Source organism: Erithacus rubecula (genome assembly GCF_903797595.1).
Source record: "Erithacus rubecula genome assembly, contig: scaffold_126_arrow_ctg1, whole genome shotgun sequence".
NCBI classification, from domain to species: Eukaryota; Metazoa; Chordata; class Aves; order Passeriformes; family Muscicapidae; genus Erithacus; species Erithacus rubecula.
This window is the reverse complement of record NW_027636166.1, coordinates 1-13,460: the sequence shown is the minus strand read 5'-3', so window position 1 is coordinate 13,460 and position 13,460 is coordinate 1.

The window sequence follows — 13,460 nt, the reverse complement described above, 5'->3', positions numbered from 1 at the left end:
TTCTCTTCATGGCCAACATAAAAAATACAACAATGATATAATTTGATAAACATCAAAATTCTTCCCTCAGCTGTGTGCAATGTCAAAGCAGTATCTAATGTATCCACCATGCACAAGGGATTTATTACAGGAATAATTTTAAACAAAGACATTAGAAAGGGTGATTTGTGATAAATATGAACACAATTAAGATGTTGACTGATGTGGAATGATTAAAGAACTGGAAGAGGAAATCTGGGAGCAATGGGAAGGCCATAGAACCAGCTGGTCTAGTGAAGAGATGTCCTTAGACATAGACATTTAAACAGGAGAGGTGGAAACACCCAAATGAAGAGGGACATGAAACAATAGACAGTATAATGGTAACACAGAGGGGAAGAGTGCAATGGTAACACATGGTAGAGGTGAAGGGCAGTGTTTCTTCTCCTGCCTCAGTACACTTCCAAGAAGTTTCTGTTATCTCCTGGTGGGAAACATTTGACATTTCTTAAAATACTCAAGTAACCCAGCTAATGAGTTGTGCTCATGCCCTTTGCAAGTGTCTGGTCCTCTACAGCCCCAGGGCTCCTGTCCTATAAACATCTGCTCCAGCCCATTCCAGAATTGGGAGTAGCACCATCCTGGTATCATCAGGGACCTGAGTCTGGAAGGGACATCAGCAATGTTTTAGTTTTGGATCTTTGGGGGTCAGGAACTGGTGAGACTCAGAGGCACAGGAAAGTTTCTCTCCATGGCCAACATAAAAAATTGTAAATATCATATAATTTTAAAAGCATCAAAACTCTTCTCTCAGCCATATGAGAAGACCCAGCAGCATCTGATGTGCCCACTTATCCACAAGGGATATCCATACAGCAATATTTTTAGATATAGACAAAGGTAATTGTAAAAGACATAAGTGCAAAGACAGGGCAACTCCCTGAAGCTCAAAGTGGGAAGATACTCAGTTGAGAGGCATTGGAATGGCCAGAGTGGAGGTAGAGGAGGAAATGTGGGAGCAATGGGAAGGCCATAGATCCAGCTGATCTAGTTAAGAGATGTTGATAGACATGGCCATTAAAATAGGAGAGGTGGAAACTCATGAATGAAGAAGGACATGAAAAACCTGAATATTAGTGACACAAACAGAGGGAAAGATCAATATTTCTTCTTCTGGCACTGTACAATCGCAGGTAATTCCTGCTCTCTTGCAGTAGGAAAACTTTGACATTTCTTAAAAATACTCAAATTACGCAGTTAATCACCCAACAAGCTGCTGGTCTTGTACAGTCCCGGAGGTCTCCTGTCCCAAAAATATGTGCTTTATCTTAAATAGGGATCAGCATTGTCCAAGGATCATCAGAGAGCTGAGTTGGAAGAGACCTCAGCAAGTCAGCAGCCCAATCTGTAAGAAACAGCCCCAGACCAAGTGGTTCAAGGCTTGATGTGGTCTGAATTTGAAAATCCCAAAGGACAGGGATGGGGAAGCTCACTTCCAAGGAAAGGGGTGTACTAATACTTATAGGTGTTAATAGACACCTTCTCAGGGTGGCCAGAAGCCTTTCCTACCAGAACTGCCAAAGCACGAGAGGTCACCAAACTACTGTTACAAGAAATGATACCACGCTTCGGAGTTCCAGCCACACTATCCTCAGAGAGAGGGCCACATTTCATTTCATTTCAAAGTGAATTAGTCACCTGTTTGGTATAGATTGGGAACTTCACACCCCCCTATCACCCTCAGTCAAGTGGCCAGGTAGAAAAAGTGAATCCTTTGATTAAACAGCAAATTGCAAGATTAGGACAAGAAGCTCAATTACCTTGGCCCCAGGCTCTTCCATTAGCATTGTCATGGATTCAGACTAAACTGAGGGCAAAAGAGAAACTGAGTCCTTTTGAGATTCTCTATGGAAGGCCATATGGGTTATAACAGGGAGCAGTGGCCCAAGTAGGGGAAGAAACCCTACACAGGTACATGATGGCCCTGAACAAACAACTCAGAGAAATTGAGAAGCATGTGGCTGGAGCTCGGAGCAGAGAACTAGATGGCCCAGTACATGACACACAACCTGGAGATTATGTGTATGTTAAGTCTTTTACAGAAGAGACTCTGGAGCCTCAGTGGGAAGGAGTGTTACAGGTGCTTCTCACCACTAATACTGCAATCAAGATTAAGGAACAGAAGGCTAGGTTTCATCATATGCAAGTAAAGAAGGTTCCAGAAGCTTCTTTGAAAGCAACACTGGGTGATAATGAACCGAATTTGAAATTTACTTGAGAAAGATGAATAGATTTTGGATAGAAATGTTAGCCTGGAGAACTGTATTTCTCATGATTATGGCCATAACTGTGACCAAAGTCAATGCAACACCACATATATATAGTACAACTGGGAGATTTTTTTGCCATGGAAAAGCTTATGACGCTTACTCCCGTAGGATGTTATCCCAAATGATGAAGGTTACCAATGCAACTGTCGGGGAAGGGAGAAAGGTTTGGGGTTGTGAATAAGCGTTTGTTCAGGTTAGATTTCGTAAGTACTACTAGAATCCTATGAACAACTTGGAATTGAATCTGGATATTGTGAGATCTGTTTGTCTACCTGTCCTGAGTTTAGACTTAAAATTGAAGGTGTGCAGTTAAGGGGTGTAGAATAGATTACAATATTACTCAGGATTGTGTTGAACCCCAAATAGATGAGACTGCAGAAAATCCACTGCCCCAGAGACCAGAAGAAACCACAGTCACTCAAACCCAAACTACCTCAAGGAGAACAATTCAGCCAATAATTACCAAAATTGGACCTTGTGCTATTAAGAGAGTAGGGACCCAAAGATGATTACTGAATCCAGAGTGGTCCCTGAAGCGAGTAGAAATGGAAATACAAGTAAATGCTTCTGCTATACAGTAAGAATGTACCCCAATCCTTACCACTTCCTCTATGGATTGGACCACTTGGTTACAGAAACATGCTCCTGATATGCTCAGACAGAAAATAGATCTTACTGGGATACTAGGGACAGGATTGGGAATCTTGAACACTATGGACTCAGAAGTGTTAATGGATAAATTGGCTGCAACTGGTAGCGACACAGTTAAATTACAACAACCTCTACAATCTTCTCTACTAGCCTTACGTACTAGACAGTGGAAATTTTCCAAAATGTTACCGGAGTGTAAAAGTATAGAAGAATGAAAACCACGGACTAATAGTGAATGCAATGGGAGCAGCTAATGAAAACATGTCCTTAGCCCTTGGATGTGTACAAGCACAATTATGGATGCAATCCGTAGATGCCTCGATTATCAGGGAAGATGGTAAAGGCACATTCCCTGCGGAGATTCACAGAATAGTTTTGGATAATGCTTCTGATTTAGAAAAAGAGCTCCAGTCATGGTGGGTCCTAGTTAATTTCACTTATGATCCTGTAACAAGTATGGTAACTGCCTTTGTTCTAACTATACATAATGTATCAGTGAATCTGACACATCCAATAATTACCTTAGGATTGAACCATGAAGGAGCCATCCTATTCCCTTCTGAGCACAGGAAATGGGCACAGAAGGCCAAAGGGAAATGGCAGACTATTAATATAGAGTCTTGTACATTGAGGAAACAATTGGGGTTTATATGTGAAGGAAACATAAATAATGACCAAGATACCTGTCTGGATACAGAGAAAAGCATTTGCCACTTTGAAGTTCACTTGGCCAACCGGACAACCTTAGTTGTGCACAGAGGCCAGGATTGTGTGTGTCTCAGAACACCATGCTCCACAATTCGGGTAGACAAATTAGCTATAAATGAAACCCAGTCCAATCTGTGTATTTGCAACTTTGTTAGAATTGAAGGTTGTGACTTTTCTTATCAAGCACCTGTGATATCACACCAATATATAAAAGCAAATCTGACTTCAGTACAGGAAATATTGCCTGTACCTATCAGGACAAATTTGACTTTAGTCAAGCAGCTATTGAAGCATGAGGACTTAAAGGAGATTCTCAAAGAAATTAAGAACAAAGGGAGAAAAACTCTGATCACACTACACCAGGACACAGAAATCATAAGAAGAGCTTTCAAAAGATTGGAAGTAGACACCTCTTACCGTTGGTGGGATGCACTCTTCGGATGGTCACCTTAAGGAACTGGAATACTCAACACATTGGTTCATCCAATTATTGTACTATTAATTTTAGTTGGTGTTAGTATGATTATGTCTATTAAAATGTTCATTTGGAATTGGAGGATATTGCAACGAGTAGCAATTCTAACTTCAGTGACGAGAGCATTGAATGCAGCTTTAAGAGACACCGTGCCTCAGTATGAGGATAAAGAACTTACTAATTTTATAGAAAAGGGGGGAATGAGCCATAATATTCATAATATAATTTTATAGTTTTGAGAATTGCATGTTTAGGGAATGAGTTATGGGGTAGATATCTTGAAAACCTTAGGAGCTAGGGGTTAGGAATGTAACCCTTAAACATATATATCCTAGCAGGGGGATTAGAAGTTGACAAAGTCTGGTCATATAATATGCAGAACCAGCAAAATATACATATGGAAACAATAAGTGAAACTGATATACATTAGAAAATGCTTAGAGTTAGCCAAAAGTAAGCAATCAATTATAAATTTTGACATTGAAGGCAATAAATGAATAAAGAGACTAACAAGTCAGGTAGTCATGGTAACAAGACAGAGGTAGAGAGTTTAGAGCGAGGTAGATGATCCTTACTTCATCTCTTACAACTCTCCGACTCAAATTGAAGACCACCTCCCCAAAACCAAGGGAATACTACTCAGCTGCAATGAGTATGCAGCTAATTTTAATACTAAGTGGGGAAAGGGCGGCGGTGATAGGTAATAAATGTGTATAGATGCTTTTGAATATGCATGATTTTTGTGAATAAATGAAGGACCAAAAACTGCCGAGGGCACACACACCTTTTGGAGACATCCTGCATGTTCTCCCAGCACTGAAATAAACATATCCTTTTGACTAAATTGGCTGAAAGGTATTTTCCTTGCCTTTCATGCATCACAATGAATATCTCCGACCAGCACACACAGATGTTGTGCACTCTGATGATACAAGGCACCATTTCACCTCAAATTCAACTCGGAGGTTTGGCAGCCTGGGGAGTGCGAATTGAGGCAAATTTCTGATCGCGGTTATTGAGGTGAGGGGCAGGAATTATCCTATGATGTCTTTATGGTGGTTGTCTGATACCCCTGTTTGGCAGTACTAGTTCTCCATACCAAAAATTAAGTTGATAGCCCTTCGTCAATTGGTTCAAATATAGTGATGGAGAGCATGGGGGCATTGCAGCCTGGTATGCCTTTGCCCACCATGCTCCCTGCTGGATGGGACATTTTGGTCATTGACTTGAAGCATTGCTTTTTCACAATATCCTTGTCCTGAAGATAGGCCAAAATTACTTTTTACGATGCCTGCAGTGAACAATTCTGAGCCAGGGCAGAGATATCAATGGAAAGTTTTGCCACAGGGTTGTCATTGTAGCCCGACACACTGCAGCAGGCTGCAGCAAGGTCTTTCTACTCATCAGGTATACCAAGCAGATCCTTCCATTGATATCACTGTGTTTATCACCAATCTGGATTTACATCCTACAGGTATCACTGGCCAGCGGAATGACACATGGTCTGATCCTTTGCACATTCTGGAGTGGATTGTTATGCCGCATCAGCTACAAAAGACAGCAAGGATGGTGTTGGAATTGTTTGCCCGACTGATAATCAAATGCTGTCTACGATGTGTGCACTTGATAGCAGTGGACCCTGCAAGGATTGTATTTCCTTTTGAGCAGGAGTTCTTCAAAGCAGTGTTCCTTTTTATTATTAGCATAATAGAGTTAGAGCAAGAATATTGCTTGCATTTCTTAGATTCTGTGTGTAGTGTTATACATAACCTGGTGATATAAGAAACTAGAATTCCAATAGGTTAAAGAGTGGAGGTGTGAGTTTGCATCTTAGCTTGTTGGAAAAATGCTATATAACAGTATTTAGTGGGAGAGGTGTTGCTTTTAGCCATTCTGGCTTCTAGCTATTTGATTATTGCTACTGCTTTTGCCATTGCTTGCCATTGCTTTTGGTATTGCCTTTTGAGACTGATGTGCTTTGTAATAAGACGTGTTTTGTAATAAATAACTTTTTTAGCTATTAGCTGCTTTGCTTATTTAGAAGATTACCCGACAAGTAAGAGCCTAAGAGCTCAGAGCAGGAGCCTATAGAGCTCCAGGAGTTAGGTGTCTGTACAGCACCTGGGGGTCAGAAAGAACCTCCACATCTGGAATCCACATGTTTGGCATCAGTATGTTCAGGGGTGCCACTGCCTCCACTGGCCTTTTGGATGGTATGGGAATGGGTTTAGATCACTGTTCCATCCCTGCCCCTTAGGCACCTCACAGCAACTGCAAATCTCCAGCCACATCTCCACAAAGCCATTCTGCAGGATGTCAAAACCTGCTTTTCTCAAGCCCCTCATTCCTTCTGCTGCTGCCCTTCCCTCTTTCAGTTCCCCAGCAGCCTTTCAGCCCAGAAGCTGCTGAGCTCTCGGGATGCTCGCTGCTCTCCAGCTCCCACACCTCCATCATCTCAGGCTCACTGGCATCCAGGAAGTTCAGCAGAGCTCCCTGCCCTGCTGCTCTCTGGAAGGTCTCTGCCAGCCCAGGTTTCTCCAGGGCCCCCATGCCATGGCCAGGAAGGGGAGTGGAGGCAGTGGGGGCAGATGCACACCCTTGCTTAGTATCCCATAATTTCTGGCACAGCTAAAGAACCAAATCAGGACCTGTTCAAACTCCAGTGAAAGGATCAGATCCTGTCAGGGATACATTGGGCCCTTTCTCATCAAGGCTGACATCAAGTACACGAGCCTTTGATTGGACATTCTCTTTACCAAAGCTGTTGTTCACCTGCCTCCTCCTGCACCCCACGGCAAACCCAAAACAACTGCAGGTGCTGGCCCTGCTGCAAAGGCAATCGTGTGGCTGGGCTCTGGGCTGCTCTCCCCATGGCCACCTCCCATCCCTTCCCTCTGGACAAAGCCATGCCAGGGCACACAGCTGCCCAGAAGCTGATGAAGTCGAGAAATAGCATCAGAGACAACTGTGCAGAAGGCCATGGCTGCACAACTCAGAACCTGAGAGAACCTGGAACTGACTGTGCAGGACTGCCTTACTGTTCCAGGAAACACCTTTTTCCTTCCCAAGCAGACAGAATTGTCTTAAAACACCACCAAGACATAGACATGGTTCCCAGATATCCATAGGTTACTGAATGTAGGAGGATTGCTTGGCCAGATGAGACAACTTGAGCTGCTCTGACTGCTTTTTGAGGCGTTCTCAGCAATAAGGCAGAGCAGGAGCCATGTCAGAGCACAGAAACCATTGAAGGACCTCTCTTGCAATTGGTACATGCTGAGGATATGAAGTGTGAACTACAGTCCCATTGCAAAGACAGCCTGAAGTGCAGTGCTCAGCTGAGCTCTTCCTTGGCTCAGTTGCTTCCCTGGGCTCACACCACAGGATAAGCTCTCAGACTCCTTCCTACTGATGTTTTAAATTTTAGCTTTCACATTTCCCTGATTCTGTGCTGACTTGGTGTGGGACTCCAAACTTCATATTAAGTGTCAATAGGTTCTCTTCACAGTGGAGTTTTACACAAAATTACTATTTCAGTTTGAGAATCAAGGACAACTGATATTCACAAAGCATAAACAATGGCAAAGTGAAAGGAGTGAACCAGGATGATGGATCTTTGTGACCTGAAGCTGTAACTGGACAATTAACCCCAATATGTTGATGGACCAATGCTTACAAAAGTGTAAAAACTTGTGAGCAGGATCCATCTTGGATCCATCCTGGGTTTAGCTTTGGCCAGGCTCTTCTACTGCCCAAGGTGTATCCTTTTAAGGCCTCTAAATAAATACCTAGTTTATTCTTTTAACTCTGTCTAGTGTCTGTTCCAGATCAGCCTCTCTAGGAATCACTATAGTGCATAAAGTGACAATCTATCACACAGGACTTAGCTCGGTCTCCTTACCTCATGCCCTTTTCCCTCTGAACTCAGCTCCTGGTTGTTTCTACCGATATCTTTGTAGTCAATGCTATTTTTCCCTCTCTCTTCCTCTCCACTGCACACTGGGCTTGGCTGCCTGGAAGGAGAGCTCTTCTGGATGGGAGGCAATGGCTTGGAGGGAAGGAGCATAGAGGGAGGTGACCTGGAAAGATTCTTGGCAGCACTGTTGGGAGACAGACCTGCAAAGTGGAGATACAAAGGGTAACAGAGGCTGCAATGCCAACCTAAAGCATCTGAAGCTTCATATTCCATGGGACACATTTCCTGGAAACCTCTAAATAGCTGCCCAGGAAAACATGCTCCTGCCAGCAGCCCCTTGGGGCAGGCCAGGGGCACACCCTGACCCACTTGCACAGAGCTCCCAGGGCAGCAGCCTGGCCTCTGGGCTGCCCTGGGACAGCAGGGAGCTCAGAGCCCTGTGCTTCCAGCAATGGCTCAGCTGCACATGCAGCCTCCTGCTCCTCTCCCTGCCCCACAGCTGAGCAGCCCTACAGCTCCACAGGGCACTGGGAGCAGCACAGCTCATGGCAGGGGGCACCTGCAGGGCAGAACTGTTCCCTGGCAATGTGCACAGGCTCTCCAGGCTGGCACAAGACCCTTCCTCCTGCCAGAGAGTGGCCCAGCTCCCACCTTACATCTGTGTGAGGCTGAGCCATGCTCACAAGGGAACAGGTGAGTTAGATGACCTTCCTCCTTTATCATACCATATACATGTCCAATGGTTGAAGCTCTAGAGGGACTTTTGAATTCTTGACAAAATTTGTTTTTATTTTTCATAGATCTAGCCTGTGTTTAATTGTTCTGCACACTACTGAGTTATCATGTCTGAAGGGAAAGCTGGAAAGATCCAATGATAAGAGGGGAGGAAAGATTTCTTCTTGATGGTGGCCTTTTGTGAATACCCAGTAAAAACCCACACAGCTGTGACTGCTATTTCTGCAAACCTCAAAGAGCTCTCAGCAAGCAGGCAGGCCTTGCTGGTGGTTTTATAGCATTGTAATATCATCCTCAGTGTTGGACCCAATCACCAAGCAGAGGAAGAACGGGAAATTTATCTGTAGTGAGACGCAACACTGATGGCTAAGAAAGAAACAGGACTTGCATCTCCTGACCATGTCAAATTTGTGGTCAACTGTGGCCACAGTCCCTGTCCTGGCTGACAGTATGAGTGATTTGGCTACTGTCAAAAAGGAGAAAGCAGAGTAAACTAATGACAGAATGTTGTGATGCCATGGGCGTCCCTGCAGGATCACCTGTAGCTGTCAGCCACCAACTCTGACACAGGGCAGCACTGACCACCATGGACCAATTTTCCCTGAACACTGGTGGGATTTTTCTCCATTTTGGTCAGGCTTTTCAACTCCTTTCTATCCTCACCTTTTCCTTCTGTGGCCTTTCCTTTTCCAGTAGAATCCATGTTTGAATCCGTGCTTCTGTCTCACAGAAGTATCTGGGGTTGAATTTGGGAACTGTCTGGGATAGACAGCGACAGGAGCTGGTCCCCAGCCCTAGAACAAGGTGGGGTGACTCCAATGGCCAGCAGTGGGCACAGACAGCAGAGCCAGACGTGTCTCCTGCTGCGTCTCCAGCCGCTGTGTCCGTGTCACCCACAACCTTCCCAGCCCCAGCGCGGGGCTGCCCCTTTGTGACGCGCTCGCTCCTGGTTCTCTCGTTTCCATGGCCACAGAACCCCCACCCCAGCTCCATCCCCTTCCCTTCCCAAGGGCAGCCAGCCCTGGGCCCAGCCAGACCTGAGGGTTTGACACTGTCTAGGAATTTCATGCTTTCCAAACCTACTTTTCAAGGTCTTCATTTCTGTCATACCCACTCCTGGGCTGCAGCTTGTTGGCTGGGGATTTTGTTTATTTCTCTTCACAACAAATAAAGTGCTGAGACACAACCAGGTGTTGGAAGTAAAAGAAGCTTTGCACTCCCCATTAGATGACCCCTGAATTCAGTTGGCCGATGTCATTTAGAGAACAAACTGACCATCCAAATGTTCCACCTTTGCTCTTCTTCATTGCTTCAGGGGTTTATTCCCTGCTTTCTTTATTGCAGAGACACTGAAACACAACATAAACAGGATTTGCCTCAAAATATTTCTGATCTTGGTGCTTCTTGACCTCTCAAAATTTTCTTAATGGAAATAGCATGGAGCAGGTTTCTCTGAAATACTCTTCAACAGAGCGGTTAAAATTAATCATGCTTGATTTGGCAGAACTGAGCATGAGCCAAGGGACCAGTGGGTCTGATCCCTTTTCCTGCATCAGCAAAACTATTTCTTCAAGTCTCATATCTCCTGTCTCCTCAAAGAAGCTTTTCACTCTTCATTAGATGCCCCCAGTATTTAATGGGCCAATATGATCAGTGTGTCTGTAGGGTGGAAATCGGCCATGCAAAGGTTCTCCTTCATTGTGGCAGGGGTTTATTCCTGCTTTCTTTCCTGCAGACACACCCAAACCCAACACTGCAACACCAGCATCAAAATGATTCTCATTTTGACTGTCCCTGAAAATTCAGAACCATCCTCAGAGTGTTATCTGTGGGGGTTAAAATCGGGTGGATGGTCATCAGGACAGACTCAGGAGCTCGCTATTTTCTGGTCATGAAGTTTGTAGTTTATTGTAAGGGCGTGGGTATATGAGGGAGTGAGTGTAAGAGACAATAAGAGAGTAGAGAGAATAGAACATAGAGAGAATAAGAGAGAGGATAAAAGAGCCATTTCCCATTTACCATACACTAAGTATTCTTCTATGTTGAATACTCTAATTTCCATTAACCAATCTACTGCAAAAAACTAATTTCCTAATAATTGCATGCAACCTATAGGAATTGCACTATTACCATGTATTATGGCTTTCTTATCTATAAACCTTATCTCTAAACCTTTCCTGACATACTTGGAACAGGATGTCTGTTAGCTCCTTGGTATTTGTGGCATTTGGCATTATCTAAACAAAGGAAGAGGCCTTAAACCTTCACATCTATTTCCTCGTCCCCAACAGTTTCCCTGTTCCCAGGGACAGGCTCCAGGGCTGGGCTCTCACTTGCACAGAATGAGGAAGAGCTGCTGCACTTGCCAGTGGCTCAGGGGGCTCACAATCAGTGCTTTGAATGCAGCTTTTGTGCACACTCTGCCTCCCTGAGCCGAGCAGCATTCCTGGGCATGGACACCCCTGCTGCAGCCAACATCCTCCCAGCACAGCTGCAGGAACGAGATTGCAGCAAGCCCTGCCTGAAGGAGTCTCCAGTCTGCTGCAGCCCTGCACCTGCAGTGGAATCACCTTGTGCTGCCATGGGGGAGCAAAGGGGGTGAGGGGCTCTTTGCAGATGAGGGTCTCCTCAATGTGCTGCTGCTGCTGCTCCCTGGGCCTGATTCAACAGCTGGTGCCTTCCCCTGCATCTATATGAGGAGCCTGCCTGGAAAAATGACACTGCCAGTGCAAGTGACAGCCACCCATCCCTGCCATGGCTCGGCCCACAAGGCGTTCTGCCTACCAAGCTGCTCCAGGTCAGGTGATGTTAGACAACATGAAAATACCTTCAAACAATGCATTTTCCACATTCTGGCAAAATCATGGCCACACAGTCCACATGTTGGGGGCAGACTGCTGTTGGCAGAATGGGGGCAGCCCCAGCAGCTGCTCTCCCCATGGCTGGATGGCCATGGCAGTGAAGGCGAGTCTCTCACCGTGCCCACTGCTGTGGCACCCAATGCTCTGGAGTTGTTCCCACTCAACTCAGGGTGCTGCTACTGCAGCAACATCACTCCACAGATTAGATAACAAAGACTTGGAATGGTGTGAGAGTCCATCCGAGCCTCTCGTCTGTTTCTGCCCAACGACCCTCGCCTGAGGCCTGCGCTGGCCAGGGATGGGAGGAACGCCAAGTGACTGTTCCGCAGGTGATGCCTACCAGGACTGGTTTCTCATGACAACTAGTCACGGGGCGCTGACTCAACAAAGCTCCCACAGATGGAAGAACAATGGACTGCTCAGTATGGGCTGCCCTGTGTGTGTTCATAACAACAAAGATGGTTTGGTGTGCCTTGAAATGTCCTGTTTCCACCTGTTCCTCAGGGTAACGAGCTCCACATACAATAGTCCATAAATCTTCCCACCTTTTGGCCAGAAGCCACTCACTTTGGGAAAGGACTATAAAAGTGACTTTCTCAGAGAAGACCCCCGAGATCTCCCCAGACGGCAACAGACATCTATTGGCTGCTCCACGAGGATTCGTCTGCCCGTCTTGGTAGCTATAATCCCGACCCCCCTTTCTCTCTCTCTCTCTCTCTCTCTCTGTCCCACTATCGCATTTTGGTTGGCACTAAATAAAGTGCATTTCTGTAAAAGTAAACTGGTTTTGTCCCCTGCTGTGTCTTTTGTGCTCTGAGATCCATAAAAGAACCAGTCACGACTCCCTCTTGAATTGGGCGGACCGTGACACCAATTCCCCCCAGAAATTCCCAAATTCTCCCCAAATTCCTCACCTGAGCTGGGGGGGGGGGAGGGGGGGGCAGACTCGGCTCCAGCGCCTCTCTCAGCACCTGGGGAGAGAAATTTGGGCCAAAATCTGCCTAATTTTGGCAAAAATTGGAATTTTGGGAAAAACTTGGGGGGTTCAGGGGAAAATTTGGGAATTTTGGGGCAAAATTTGGGAAAATTTTGGAAAAAAATTTGGCATTTTTGGGCAAAAATTTCAGATTTTTGGGAAAAAGAAAATCAGATTTTTAAAGGAAAAATTGGAATTTTTGGGATCTCAGGGTTGAGAATTTTGGGGACTTTTGGGATTTCTGGGTCAGGAATTTTGGGAATCTTGGGAATTTTTGGGATTTCTGGGTCAGGAATTCTGGGAATTTTGGGATTTTTGGGATTTCTGAGTCAGGAATTTTGGGAATTTTGGAATTTCTGGGTCAGGAATTTTGGGAATTTTGGAATTTCTGGGTCAGGAATTTTGGGAATTTTGGAATTTTTGGGAATTTTGGGATTTCTGAGTCAGGAATTTTGGGAATTTTAGGGATTTCTGGGTCAGGAATTTTGCGAATTTTTGGGATTTCTGGGTCAGCAATTTTGGGAATTTTGGGATTTCTGGGTCAGGAATTTTGGGAATTTTGGGATTTTTGGGGCAGCCCCACCTCCACCTTGCTGGGCAGCTCTGGGGGCAGCTCCTGGGGCTGAGGGTGGGGGAGGGGCCGGAAGCAGCGACCCCAAAACTGGAGCAGCTGAGGGGGGAGGGGAGCTGGGGGAGAGAGAGACAAAGAACAGGGTCAGGAAATGGATCTGGGGGGCAGGGAATCTGTGGGGCAGGAATGGGGTCAGAATCTATGGGGCAGAGAAATATATGGGGTAGGGAAATCTATGGGGCAGGGAATGTGTGGGGC